The sequence below is a fragment of the Triturus cristatus genome, chromosome 1_1 (genome assembly GCF_964204655.1).
Source record: "Triturus cristatus chromosome 1_1, aTriCri1.1, whole genome shotgun sequence".
Taxonomy (NCBI): domain Eukaryota; kingdom Metazoa; phylum Chordata; class Amphibia; order Caudata; family Salamandridae; genus Triturus; species Triturus cristatus.
In genome coordinates, this window is record NC_140579.1 from 725,378,165 (window position 1) to 725,393,167 (window position 15,003).

Consider the following 15,003-nt stretch of genomic DNA (forward strand, 5'->3'; position numbering starts at 1 on the left):
TCCACCACCAAGTCCACCACCACTACCACATCCACCACCACGTCCACCATGTCCACCACCAATATGTTCACCACCACCACATCCACCACCACCATGTCCACCACCACCAAGTCCACCACCAAGTCCACCACCACCACGTCCATCACCACTATGTCCACCTCATCCACCACCACCATGTCCACCACCACCAAGTCCTCCACCACCACGTCCACCACCATGTCTACCACTACCACGTCCACCACCACATCCACCACCACGTCTACCACCACCACATCCACCACCACAACCTCCATCACCACCACCTCCACCACCACGTCCACCACCACCACCATGTCCACCACCACCATGTCCTCGACCACCACCACGTCCTCCACCACCATGTCATCCACCACCACCACATCCACCACCACCACGTCCTCCACTACCACCAAGTCCACCACCAAGTCCACCACCACCACCAGATCCACCACCACGTCCACCATGTCCACGACCAATATGTTCACCACAACCACGTCCACCACCACCACGTCCACCACCACCATCTCCTCCACCACCACCAAGTCCTCCACCATCACCATGTCCTTCACCACTGTAGTAATCAAGTCCATTCAGTAGAGATGATTTAAGTAGGTTTATTGAAGATGGTACAAGATCACAGGTAGATTAAATAAGATGAAATAAAGACCAAGTCTAGATCAGATAAAGACCCCACCAGGAGCAGCCAGCAGGCAGCTCAGCCCCAGTCAACTGACATTACTCACTGGAGATTCCCAACATTCTGACTGCATCATCACATGAACATTCCACTGGTGGTAGACTGGCATTGCATCAACATTAGCAAGATATAACATATCTCCCTTTCTTTACCGAAAAACAGAAAACTAGAAACATAAGAGAAAATCTGAGAAAGTGAAAGCAAAGCGATTATACAAAAACAAGGAGAACAACGATCATAAGAAAAGCAGTGTGAGAACAACCATAGAGAAAAGCAAACAGAGAGAAAAATTAAGACACAGAGAAGAATAAAACATAGAAACCATCCTCCCTTCTTACACAACAGCGAAGAAGAAAAAAAAAACAACGTAAGAGAAAAGGATAAAAGAAAAGGCAACAGACTGCCCCAAAACATACCCACTGGCCAGAACAGAAATGAAATGGAGGCTGAAAATAGTAAATCGAAAAAAACACAGAGCAACAGATAGCGACACACGCAGAGGAAGATAACACGAAAGAACACCCAGAATCCACAAGAGACACGAGAAGAAGACCTCAGAAGGAAACAGAAAAGAAGAAAGAAACCAGAAAAAATGAGGAAAAAGAATAATGGTAATTCCCCATCTAAACACCACTATCTTAAAGCAATGACAAAATTGCAACGCAAAGATAACAGTGCAAAAACAGCAATAAAAATATAATATCAACAGAACATACCTAGCAATGAAAATATGGAAAACATTGAAATAAGGTATAAACCTAAGCTAAGTATGTGAACTAAATTGCATGGGTGAGAACCCACGACTGATCTCTTGGGAAAGAGATGACCAGTGCACCAAACTGGGAAAACTCCCCACACACATATAAGAGTAAAAACAAACTTTGTGTGGAAAAGCCACACCGTGCACTATAGTGATGCAACCGGTAATGCAAAAGGACTGTAACCTTTGCATGAAATCCCTATAAAAAGGAAGAATTGACAGTGTTAGAGTGGGAACCCACACTTATGCAATAGGACTGTAACCTTTGCATGGATCCTCTGTGAGAGGGAAACAAAATAGTGCACCAGTGAAAAATTGTATAAACGTGCAACAAACAGATGGGACTAATGCCCATAAAGTACACCCTGTGAAGGGTAAACTAGAATGTGAAAGTATGGGTAGGAACCCATATACTTAATGCAAAGGGGCTACACCCATGCATAGCTCCCAGGAGGGAGGTCGAAAAGAGTTGTGCACAGATGGGACTAGAACCCGTGCACAGAAATGAAGAGATAAAAACACCTGCCAGAAAACATGTTGAGGATATAGACAATATGCACTGGTCTGCACCGCTCAAATAAGACAAAAAAAAAATAAACAACCTGACTGGTTATAATGCTTGACAAGTCGCATTATTTTAAAAGTTACTTAGCAGTTTTAGAAAATGTAGAATCAACTACAATACAGGAGGTTGAAACGATGTAAAACTGTAATAAATAAAAGTTTGAAATTGCCATTGAAATTGGCATATAAATAATGAATGCTTTTTGAAATAAACACTAGATGGCAGCAAAAGTGTGAATAAAGCACGTAACCTTTGAAATTGTCAAAATAAAATGACACCTCCAATGCCACGTCTTAAAAAAAAACCAGTCACATTGTTAATCCAAACTCACAGGTACAGAGGTTGATGAATGTAGCCACTGTGCTCATAACGTAGATAAACTACTCCCAACTGTTTTAAGAAAACTAGTACCTCAGTCCAACAAGAGTCTTAAAAGAAGAGCGTCACGAAAGTCTTAACTGCAGAGCGTCCCTTCCCTTTTGGTGGAAAACAGACTTCCGTAGTTGCCAGCATTTCCACGTTATTGATGCGTGATCAGAATGGCAGTGAAATGTGCAATAAAGTTCATGTATATACAAAAAAACGTGGTTGGCAAAATACCGGAAAGGAATGAAGATCGTGATGCATTAAAGGTAGCTTGAATGCTTTTTCACGCCATTTCCAAGATGGAGGTACGTATCTTTGACGCAATGCCGGGTGGCTACAGGCACGATGGAGCATGCGGGCGTGAGTCGACAGCAGACCAGGAAACAGAATGATGAGCGTCACAAAGAACTGAGGAAAGGAAGACGCACTGCTTGCACGCGACATTAGAAGGTGAGGAGAGCGTGCTTGTATTTTGAATTTGAAGGTTGAAGTGCCGTTAGTAGCGGAGATGCACCTCAGAACTTTAAATAAATAATAAAGTAGAAACACGAAAAACGAACAGTTCTTCCCCTCACATATGCGCATATACTAACACAAAGTACCAGTACTCACGTAAAGAAATGCACGGCCAGATCCAAAGTGAAAACAGACTGCCCTTCAACAAACGCTATCGTTACATGAAAGGCCAAGTGTTCCATTGAAGTCCAAAGAAGAGAAATAGCCGGGTGATCAGGCCGACTACGTCTTGGTGGGAACTGTAGCTGAAGAGGCTCTCAGAGAGTGTCAAAGCGAACGTTTGGTCTGGTTGCTCACTCGAAAATCATCTATTGATAAATTAAACTTTACGAAGAACTTGAGACTTTGCAGGCTTGCTTAAAAACACATTTAGTGTGCAGACAGCTCACCCCTCAGAAGGCAGTTAAATAATATAGTATGTAGATATTCTTAAGCAGCATTTGAGACAGAAGCTTGAGATGCTGTGGGAAGAACCAGCAGAAACAGGAGCTGGTTAAAGACTTGAGCTGACACTTTGATGTAGAGTGTAGATGTAGGTTGGCTTACCCCCTGAAGGCACAGCACAGAAAAAAAAACGTAGTAAAGTGTCAGGCAAGGGCTGCAACTGAACCGACGCTGTAGGTACAGACGTGTAGCAATAGCTCTGAAGAGTAGACGCACAAGATTGAATGGGCAGCTGCAGAAGTAGAACTCCCAGACGCATTTCATCACAGGAACAACTGGCAGACAGGTAGTGGGCGACCGATGGGAGGTCACTGGTGGGGTCAAGATGCCAGTCGAGAGTACTTGAGCGATCCCATCCTCGTCGCCAAAATAATGTAGTAATCAAGTCCATTCAGTAGAGATGATTTAAGTAGGTTTATTGAAGATGGTACAAGATCACAGGTAGATTAAATAAGATGAAATAAAGACCAAGTCTAGATCAGATAAAGACCCCACCAGGAGCAGCCAGCAGGCAGCTCAGCCCCAGTCAACTGACATTACTCACTGGAGATTCCCAACATTCTGACTGCATCATCACATGAACATTCCACTGGTGGTAGACTGGCATTGCATCAACATTAGCAAGATATAACAACCACCACCACATCCACCACCATTACATCCTCCACCACCACCAAGTCCACCACCAAGTCCACCACCACTACCACATCCACCACCACATCCACCATGTCCACCACCAATATGTTCACCACCACCACGTCCACCACCACCATGTCCACTACCACCATGTCCACCACCAACACGTCCTCCACCACCACCAAGTCCACCACCACGTCCACCACCATGTCCATCACCACTATGTCCACCTCATCCACCACCACCATGTCCACCACCACCAAGTCCTTTACCACCACGTCCACCACCATGTCTACCACCACCACGTCCACCACCACATCCACCACCATGTCTACCACTACCACATCCACCACCACGACCTCCATCACCACCACCTCCACCACCACGTCCACCACCACCACCATGTCCACCACCACCACGTCCTCCACCACCACCACATCCTCCACCACCATGTCATCCACCACTACCACATCCACCACCACCACGTCCTCCACTACCACCAAGTCCACCACCAAGTCCACCACCACCACCACATCCACCACCACGTCCACCATGTCCACGACCAATATGTTCACCACCACCACGTCCACCACCACCATGTCCTCCACCACCACCAAGTCCTCCACCACCACCACGTCCTCCACCACCACCACATCCACCACCACCACCACATCCACCACCACTGCATCATCCACCACCACCATCTCCACTACCACGTCCACCACCACCACGTCCATCACCACCACGTCCATCACCACCACATACACCACCACCACATCCACCACCATCACATAAACCACCCTGTCCTCTACCACCACGTTTATCACCACCACGTACACCACCATCATATCCCCCACCACTACCACTTCCACCACCACATCCACCACCACATCCACCACCACCACCACCTCCACCACCACCACCATGTCCACCACCACCACGTCCTCCACCACGTCCACCACCACGTCCACCACCACCACATCCACCACCACATCTACCACCACCACATCCACCACCACGTCTACCACCACCACATCCACCACCATGACCTCCATCACCACCACCTCCACCACAATGTCCACCACCACCATGTCCACCACCACCACGTCCTCCACCACCACCACGTCCTCCACCACCATGTCATCCACCACCACCACATCCACCACCACCATGTCCTCCACCACCACCGAGTCCACCACCAAGTCCACCACCACCACCACATCCACCACCACATCCACCATGTCCACCACCAATATGTTCACCACCACCATGTCTACCACCACCATGTCCACCACAACCATGTCCACCACCACCACGTCCTCCACCACCACCAAGTCCACCACCACCATGTCCACCACCACCATGTCCACCTCATCCACCACCACCACGTCCACCACCACCAAGTCCTCCACCACCACGTCCACCATGTCTACCACCATCACGTCCACCACCACATCCACCACCACGTCTACCACCACCACATCCACCACCATGACCTCCATCAACACCACATCCTCCACCACGTCCTCCACCACCACCACATCCACCACCACATCCACCACCACATCGTCCACCACCACCACATCATCCACCTCCACCACCACCACGTTCACCACATCCACCATCACATCCACCACCATGTCCACCACCACCATATCCACCACCACTACCAGGTCCACCACCACCACGTCCACCACCACTACATCCACCACCTCCAACACCACGTCCTCCACCACCACCATGTCCTCCACCACCACAACATCCTCCATCACCACCACATCCTCCACCACGTCCTCCACCACCACCACGTCCACCACCACGTCATCAACCACCACCACATTCACCACCTCCACCAACACCTCCACCACCACATCCACCAGTACCTCCACCACCACATCTACCACCACCATGTCCACCACCACCACATCATCCACCACCACCACGTCCACTACCACGTCCACCACCACATCCACCACCATGTCAACCACCACATCCACCACCACGTCCACCACCAATATGTCCACCACCACCATGTCCACCACCACCACGTCCTCCACCACCACCACATCCTCCACCACCACCACATCATCCACCACCACCACATCCACCACCATCACATCCTCCACCACGTTCACCACATCCACCATCACATCCACCACCATGTCCACCACCACCATATCCACCACCACTACCAGGTCCACCACCCCCACGTCCGCCACCACTACATCCACCACCTCCAACACCACGTCCTCCACCACCACAACATCCTCCATCACCACCACATCCTCTCCTCCACCACATCCTCTACCACCACCACGTCCACCACCACGTCATCAACCACCACCACATTCACCACCTCCACCATCACCTCCACCACCACATCCACCACTACCTCCACCACCATGTCCACCACCACCACATCATCCACCACCACCACGTCCACCACCACGTCCACCACAACGTCCACCACCATGTCTACCACCACATCCACCACCACGTCCACCACCAATATGTCCACCACCACCAAGTCCACCACCATGTCCACCACCACCACCATGTCCACCATCACCACGTCCTCCACCACCACCACATCCTCCACCACCACCACATCATCCACCACCACCACATCCACCACCATCACATCCTCCACCACCACCATGTCCACCACCAAGTCCACCACCACCACATCCACCACTCCGTCCACCATGTCCACCACCAATATGTTCACCACCACCATGTCCACCACGTGCACCACCACCACGTCAACCACCACCACGTCCACCACCACCACGTCCTCCACCACCAAGTCCACCACCACGTCCACCACCACCACCATGTCCACCACCACCATGTCCACCACATCCACCACCACCACGTCCACCACCACCAAGTCCTCCACCACCACGTCCACCACCACGTCTACCACCACCATGTCCACCACCACCACATCCACCACCACATCCACCACCACATCTACCACCACGACATCCACCACCACGACCTCCATCACCACCACATCCTCCACCAGGTCCTCCACCACCACCACATCCACCACCACGTCATCCACCACGACCACATCATCCACCTCCACCACCACCACATCCACCACCACGTCGTCCACCACCACCACATCATCCACCTCCACCACCACGTCCACCACATCCACCATCACATCCACCACCATGTCCACCACCACCATGTTCACCACCATGTCCACCACCACTACATCCACCACCTCCACCACCACATCCACCATGTCTACCACCACCATGTCCACCACCACATCCACCACCACGTCTACCACCACCACATCCACCACCACGACCTCCATCAACACCACATCCTCCAGCACGTCCTCCACCACCACCACATCCACCACCACATCGTCCACCACCACCACATCATCCACCTCCACCACCACCACATTCACCACATCCACCATCACATCCACCACCATGTCCACCACCACCATATCCACCACCACTACCAGGTCCACCACCACCACGTCCACCACCACTACATCCACCACCTCCAACACCACGTCATCCACCACCACCATGTCCTCCACCACCACAACATCCTCCATCACCACCACATCCTCCACCACGTCCTCCACCACCACCACGTCCACCACCACGTCATCAACCACCACCACATTCACCACCTCTACCACCACCTCCACCACCACCTCCACCACTACCTCCACCACCACATCTACCACCACCATGTCCACCACCACCACATCATCCACCACCACCACGTCCACCACCACGTCCACCACCATATCCACCACCATGTCCACCACCACATCCACCACCACGTCCACCACCAATATGTCCACCACCACCATGTCCACCACCACCAAGGCCTCCACCACCACCATGTCCACCACCACGTCCACCACCACCACCATGTCTACCACCACCACTTCCTCCACCACCACCACATCCTCCACCACCACCACATCATCCACCACCACCACATCCACCACCATCACATCCTCCACCACGTTCACCACATTCACCATCACATCCACCACCATGTCCACCACCACCATATCCACCACCACTACCAGGTCCACCACCACCACGTCCACCACCACTACATCCACCACCTCCAACACCACATCCTCCACCACCACCATGTCCTCCACCACCACAACATCCTCCATCACCACCACATTCTCCACCACATCCTCTACCACCACCACGTCCACCACCACGTCATCAACCACCACCACATTCACCACCTCCACCACCACCTCCACCACCACATCCACCACTACCTCCACCACCACATCCACCACCACCATGTCCCCCACCACCACATCATCCACCACCACCACGTCCACCACAACGTCCACCACCATGTCTACCACCACATCCACCACCACGTCCACCACCAATATGTCCACCACCACCAAGTCCACCACCACGTCCACCACCACCATCATGTCCACCATCACCACGTCCTCCACCACCACCACATCCTCCACCACCACCACATCATCCACCACCACCACATCCACCACCATCACATCCTCCACCACCACCATGTCCACCACCAAGTCCACCACCACCACATCCACCACTCCGTCCACCATGTCCACCACCAATATGTTCACCACCACCATGTCCACCACGTGCACCACCATCACGTCCACCACCACCACATCCTCCACCACCAAGTCCACCACCACGTCCACCACCACCACCATGTCCACCACCACCATGTCCACCACATCCACCACCACCACGTCCACCACCACCAAGTCCTCCACCACCACGTCCACCACCACGTCTACCACCACCATGTCCACCACCACCACATCCACCACCACATCCACCACCACATCTACCACCACGACATCCACCACCACGACCTCCATCACCACCACATCCTCCACCAGGTCCTCCACCACCACCACATCCACCACCACGTCATCCACCACAACCACATCATCCACCTCCACCACCACCACATCCACCACATCCACCATCACATCTACCACCATGTCCACCACCACCATGTCCACCACCACTACCAGGTCTACCACGTCCACCACCACTACATCCACCACCTCCACCACCACGTCCTCCACCACCACCATGTCCTCCACCACCACAACATCCTCCATCACCACCATATCCTCCACCACATCCTCCACCACCACCACGTCCACCACCACGTCGTCCACCACCACCACATCATCCACCTCCACCACCACCACCACGTCTACCACATCCACCATCACATCCACCACCATGTCCACCACCACCATGTTCACCACCACCAGGTCCACCACCACCATGTCCACCACCACTACATCCACCACCTCCACCACCACGTCCTCTACCACCACCACCATGTCCTCCAGCATCACAACATCTTCCACCACCACGACCATGTCCACCATATCCTTCACCACCATGTCTACCACATCCACCACATCCACCACCATGTCCACCACCACCACATACACACCATATCTACCACCACATCCACTACCAACACCATGTCCACCAGCACATCCACCACTACCTCCACCACTGCCACATCCACCACCACCACGTCCACCACCACATCCACCACCACGTCCACCACCATATCCACCACCACCACATCTACCACCACCAGGTCCACCACCAAGTCCACCATATCTACCACCATTACATCCACCACCACAATTATGCCCAGCACCACGTCCACCACCACCTCCACGTCCTCCACCACCTCCACAACCACCACGTCCACCACGTCTACCACCACCACATCCAACACCACCATGTCCTCCATCACCACCAAGTCCTCCTTCACCACCACGTCCTCCATCACCACCACGTTATCCGTCACCACCACATCATCCACCACCACCATGTCATCAAACACCACCATGTCCACCACCACCACCACATCCACCACCACATCCACCACCACCATGTCCACCACTACCACGTCCACCACCATGTCCACTACAACATCCACCACCACATCCACCACATCCACCACATCCACCACCACATTCACCATCACTACCACCACATGCTCCACCACCAGCACATCCACATCCACCACCACGTCCACGACATCCACAACCACCACGTCCACCATCACATCCACCACCACGTTCCCCACCTCCACCACCATATCCACCACTACCTCCACCACCACATTCACCACCATGTCCACCACCATCACGACCACCACGTTTACCACCACATCCACCACCACGTCCACTACCACGTTCACCACCTCCACCACCACATCCACCACGTTCACCACCACCACGTCCTCCACCACCACGTCATCTACCACCACCGCATCATCCACTACCACCACGTCATCCACCACCACCATGTCCACCACCACATCCACCACCATGTCCACCACCAGGTCCACCACCACCACATCCACCACCACCAAGTCCAACACCACCACATCCACCACCACCACGTCCACCACCACATTCACCACCTCCACCACCACATCCACCACTACCACCACCACCACATCCTCCATCACTACCACGTCATACACCACCACCACGTCATCCACCACAACCACATCATCCACCACCACCACGTCCACCACCACATCCACCACATCCACCACCGCTACCATGTCCACCAAATCCACCACCAGGTCCACCATCACCACATCCACCACCACCAATTCCACCACCACCACATCCACCACCACCACATCCATCACCACATCCACCACCACCACCACGTCCACCAAAACAACCACGTCCACCACCACCATGTTCACCACCACCATATCCACCACCTTGTCCACCACATTCTCCACCACCACCACGTCCACCACCACATCCACCACATCCACTACCACTTCCACCACCACCATGTCCACCACCACATACACCATATCCACCACCTCCACCACCTCATCTACCACCAACACCACATCCACCACCACTACCACCACCACCACATCCTCCATCACTGCTACTTTATACACCACCACCACGTCATCCACCACAACCACATCATCCACCACGTCCACCACCACATCCACCACATCCACCACTGCCACTATGTCCACCAAATCCACCACCAGGTCCACCATCACCACATCCACCACCACCAATTCCACCACCACCACATCCACCACCACCACATCCATCACCACATCCACCACCACCACCACGTCCACCAAAACTACCACGTCCACCACCACCATGTTCACCACCACCATGTCCACCACATTCTCCACCACCACCACGTCCACCACCACATCCACCACGTCCACTACCACCACCACCATGTCCACCACCACATACACCATATCCACCACCTCCACCACCTCATCTACCACCAACACCACATCCACCACCACCACCACCACCACCACATCCTCCAACACCACCACGTCCTCCACCTCCACCACGTCCTTTACCATCACCACGTCCTCCACCACCACCAAGTCCACCACCACATCCACCATGTCCACCACCAGTATGTCCACCACCACCACGTCCATGTCCATGACCACCCCCACCATATCTACCACCACCATGTCTATCACGTCCTCCACCACCATGTCCTCCACCACCACGTCCTCCACCACCACGTCCACCACATCCACCACCACCACATCTACCACCACCATGTCCACCACCACCATGTCCACCACCACTACCAGGTCCAGCACCACCACGTCCACCACCACTACATCCACTATGTCCTCCACCACCACCATTTCCTCCACCACCTTGTCCACCACCACTACATCCACCACCTTCACCACCACGTCCTCCACCACCACCATGTCCTACACCACCATAACATCTTCCACCACCACCACAATGTCCACCACATCCACCACCACCACCATGTCCACCACATCCACCACCACCATGTCTACCACCACCATGTCCACCACCACATCCACCACCATGTCTATGACCACCACGTCCTCCACCACCACGTCCATCACATCCACCACCACCACGTCTACCACCACCATGTCCACCACCACATCCACCACCATGTCCACCACCACCATGTCCACCACCACTACCAGGTCCACCACCACCACGTCCACCACCACTACATCCACCACCACCACCACCAGGTCCACCACCACCATATACACCACCACTATATCCACCACCTCCACCACCACATCCTCCACCACCACCATGTCCTGATCCACCACCACAATATCTTCCACCACCACCATGTCCACCACATCCACCACCACCATGTCTACCACATCCACCACCACCACGTACATCACATCCACCACCATGTCCACCACCACCACATACACCACTACCATGTCCCCCACCACATCCACTACCACCACCATGTCCACCACATCCACCACCATGTCCACCAGCACATCAACCACTACCTCCACCACAGCCACATCCATCACCACCACGTCTACCACCACGTCCACCACCACATCCACCACCACCACATCCACCACTACCAGGTCCACCACCAAGTCCACCATATCCACCACCATCACATCCACCACCACCAGTATGCCCACCACCATGTCCACCACCACCTCCATGTCCTCCACCACCTCCACAACTACCACCACGTCCACTACATCTACCACCACCACATCCACCACCACCACTTCCTCCATCACCACCATGTCCTCCATCACCACCACGTCATCCATCACCACCACGTCATCCATCACCACCACGTCATCCACCACATCATCAAACACCACCACGTCCACCACCACATCCACCACCACCACGTCCACCACTACCATCTCCACCACCACGTCCACTACCATGTCCACGGCAACATCCACCACCACATCCACCACCACTACCACCACGTCCTCCACCACCACCACATCCACGTCCACCACCACGTCCACCACATCCACAACCACCACGTCCACCACCACGTTCACCACCACATTCACCACCTCCACCACTACCTCCACCACATCCACCACCATGTCGTTCACCACCATCATGACCACCACATCCACCACTACCACCACATACACCACCACGTCCACTACCACGTTCACCAACTCCACCACCACATCCACCACGTTCACCACCACCATGTCCTTCAACACCACGTCATCCATCATCACCGCATTATCCACCACCACCACGTCATCCACCACCACATCCACCACCACCACTATGTCCACCGCATCCACCACCAGGTCCACCACTACCACATCTACCACCACCAAGTCCACCACCACCACTTCCACCACCACCACGTCCACCACCACATTCACCACCTCCACCACCACATTCACCACCTCCATCACCACATCCACCACTACCACCACCACCACGTCCTCCATCACCACCATGTCATCCACCACCACATCCACCACATCCACCACCGCCACCATGTCCACCACATCCACCACCAGGTCCACCATCACCACATCCAGCACCACCAATTCCACCACCACCACATCCACCACCACCACATGCACCACCATGTCTACCACCACCACATCCACCACCACCATGTCCTCCATCACCACCACGTCCTCCTTCACCACCACGTCCTCCATCATCACCATGTCATCCGTCACTACCACATCATCCACCACACCCATGTCATCAAACACCACCATGTCCACCACCACCACCACATCCACCACCACATCCACCACCACCATGTCCACCACTACCACATCCACCACAATGTCCACTACCACATCCACCACCACATTCACCACCACTACCACCACATCCTCCACCCCCAGCGCATCCACGTCCACCACCACGTCCACCACATCCACAACCACAACTTCTACCACCATCATGTCAACCACCACGTTCACCACCTCCACTACCATATCCACCACTACCTCCACTACCACATTCACCACCATGTCATCCACCACCATCACGACCACCACATTCACCACCACATCCACCACCATGTCCACTACCACGTTCACCACCTCCACCACCACATCTACCACGTTCACCACCACCACGTCCTCCACCACCATGTCGTCTACCACCACCGCATCATCCACCACCACCACGTCATCCACCACCACCACGTCCACCACCACATCCACCACCATGTCCACCACGTCCACCACCAGGTCCACCACCACCACATCCACCACCACCAAGTCCACCACCACCACATCCACCACCACCACGTCCACCACCACATTCACCACCTCCACCACCACATTCACCACCTCCACCACCACATCCACCACTACCACCACCACCACGTCCTCCATCACCACCACGTCATCCACCACCACCACGTCATCCACCACAACCACATCATCCACCACCACCACGTCCACCACATCCACCACCATGTCGACCAAATCCACCACCAGGTCCACCATCACCACATCCACCACCACCAATTCCACCACCACCACATCCACCACCACCACATCCACCACCATGTCCACCACCACGTCCACCACAACTACCACGTCCACCACCACCATGTCCACCACCTTGTCCACCACATCCTCCACCACCACCACGTCCACCACCACATCCACCACGTACGCTACCACATCCACCACCATGTCCACCACCACATACACCATATCCACCACCTCCACCACCTCATCTACCACCAACACCATATCCACCACCACCACCACCACCACATCCTCCAACACCACCATGTCCTCCACCTCCACCACGTCCTCCACCTCCACCACGTCCTCCACCACCATCATGTCCTCCACCACTACCAAGTCCACCACCACATTCACCATGTCCACCACCAATATGTCCACCACTACCACGTCCACGTCCATGACCACCCCCACCATATCTACCACCACCATGTCTACCATGTCCTCCACCACCATGTCTTCCACCACCACGTCCTCCACCACCACGTCCACCACATCCACCACCACCACATCTACCACCACCATGTCCACCACCACATCCACCACCATGTCTACCACCACCACGTCCTCCACCACCACGTCTACCACGTCTACCCCCACCACGTCTACCACCACCATGTCCACCAC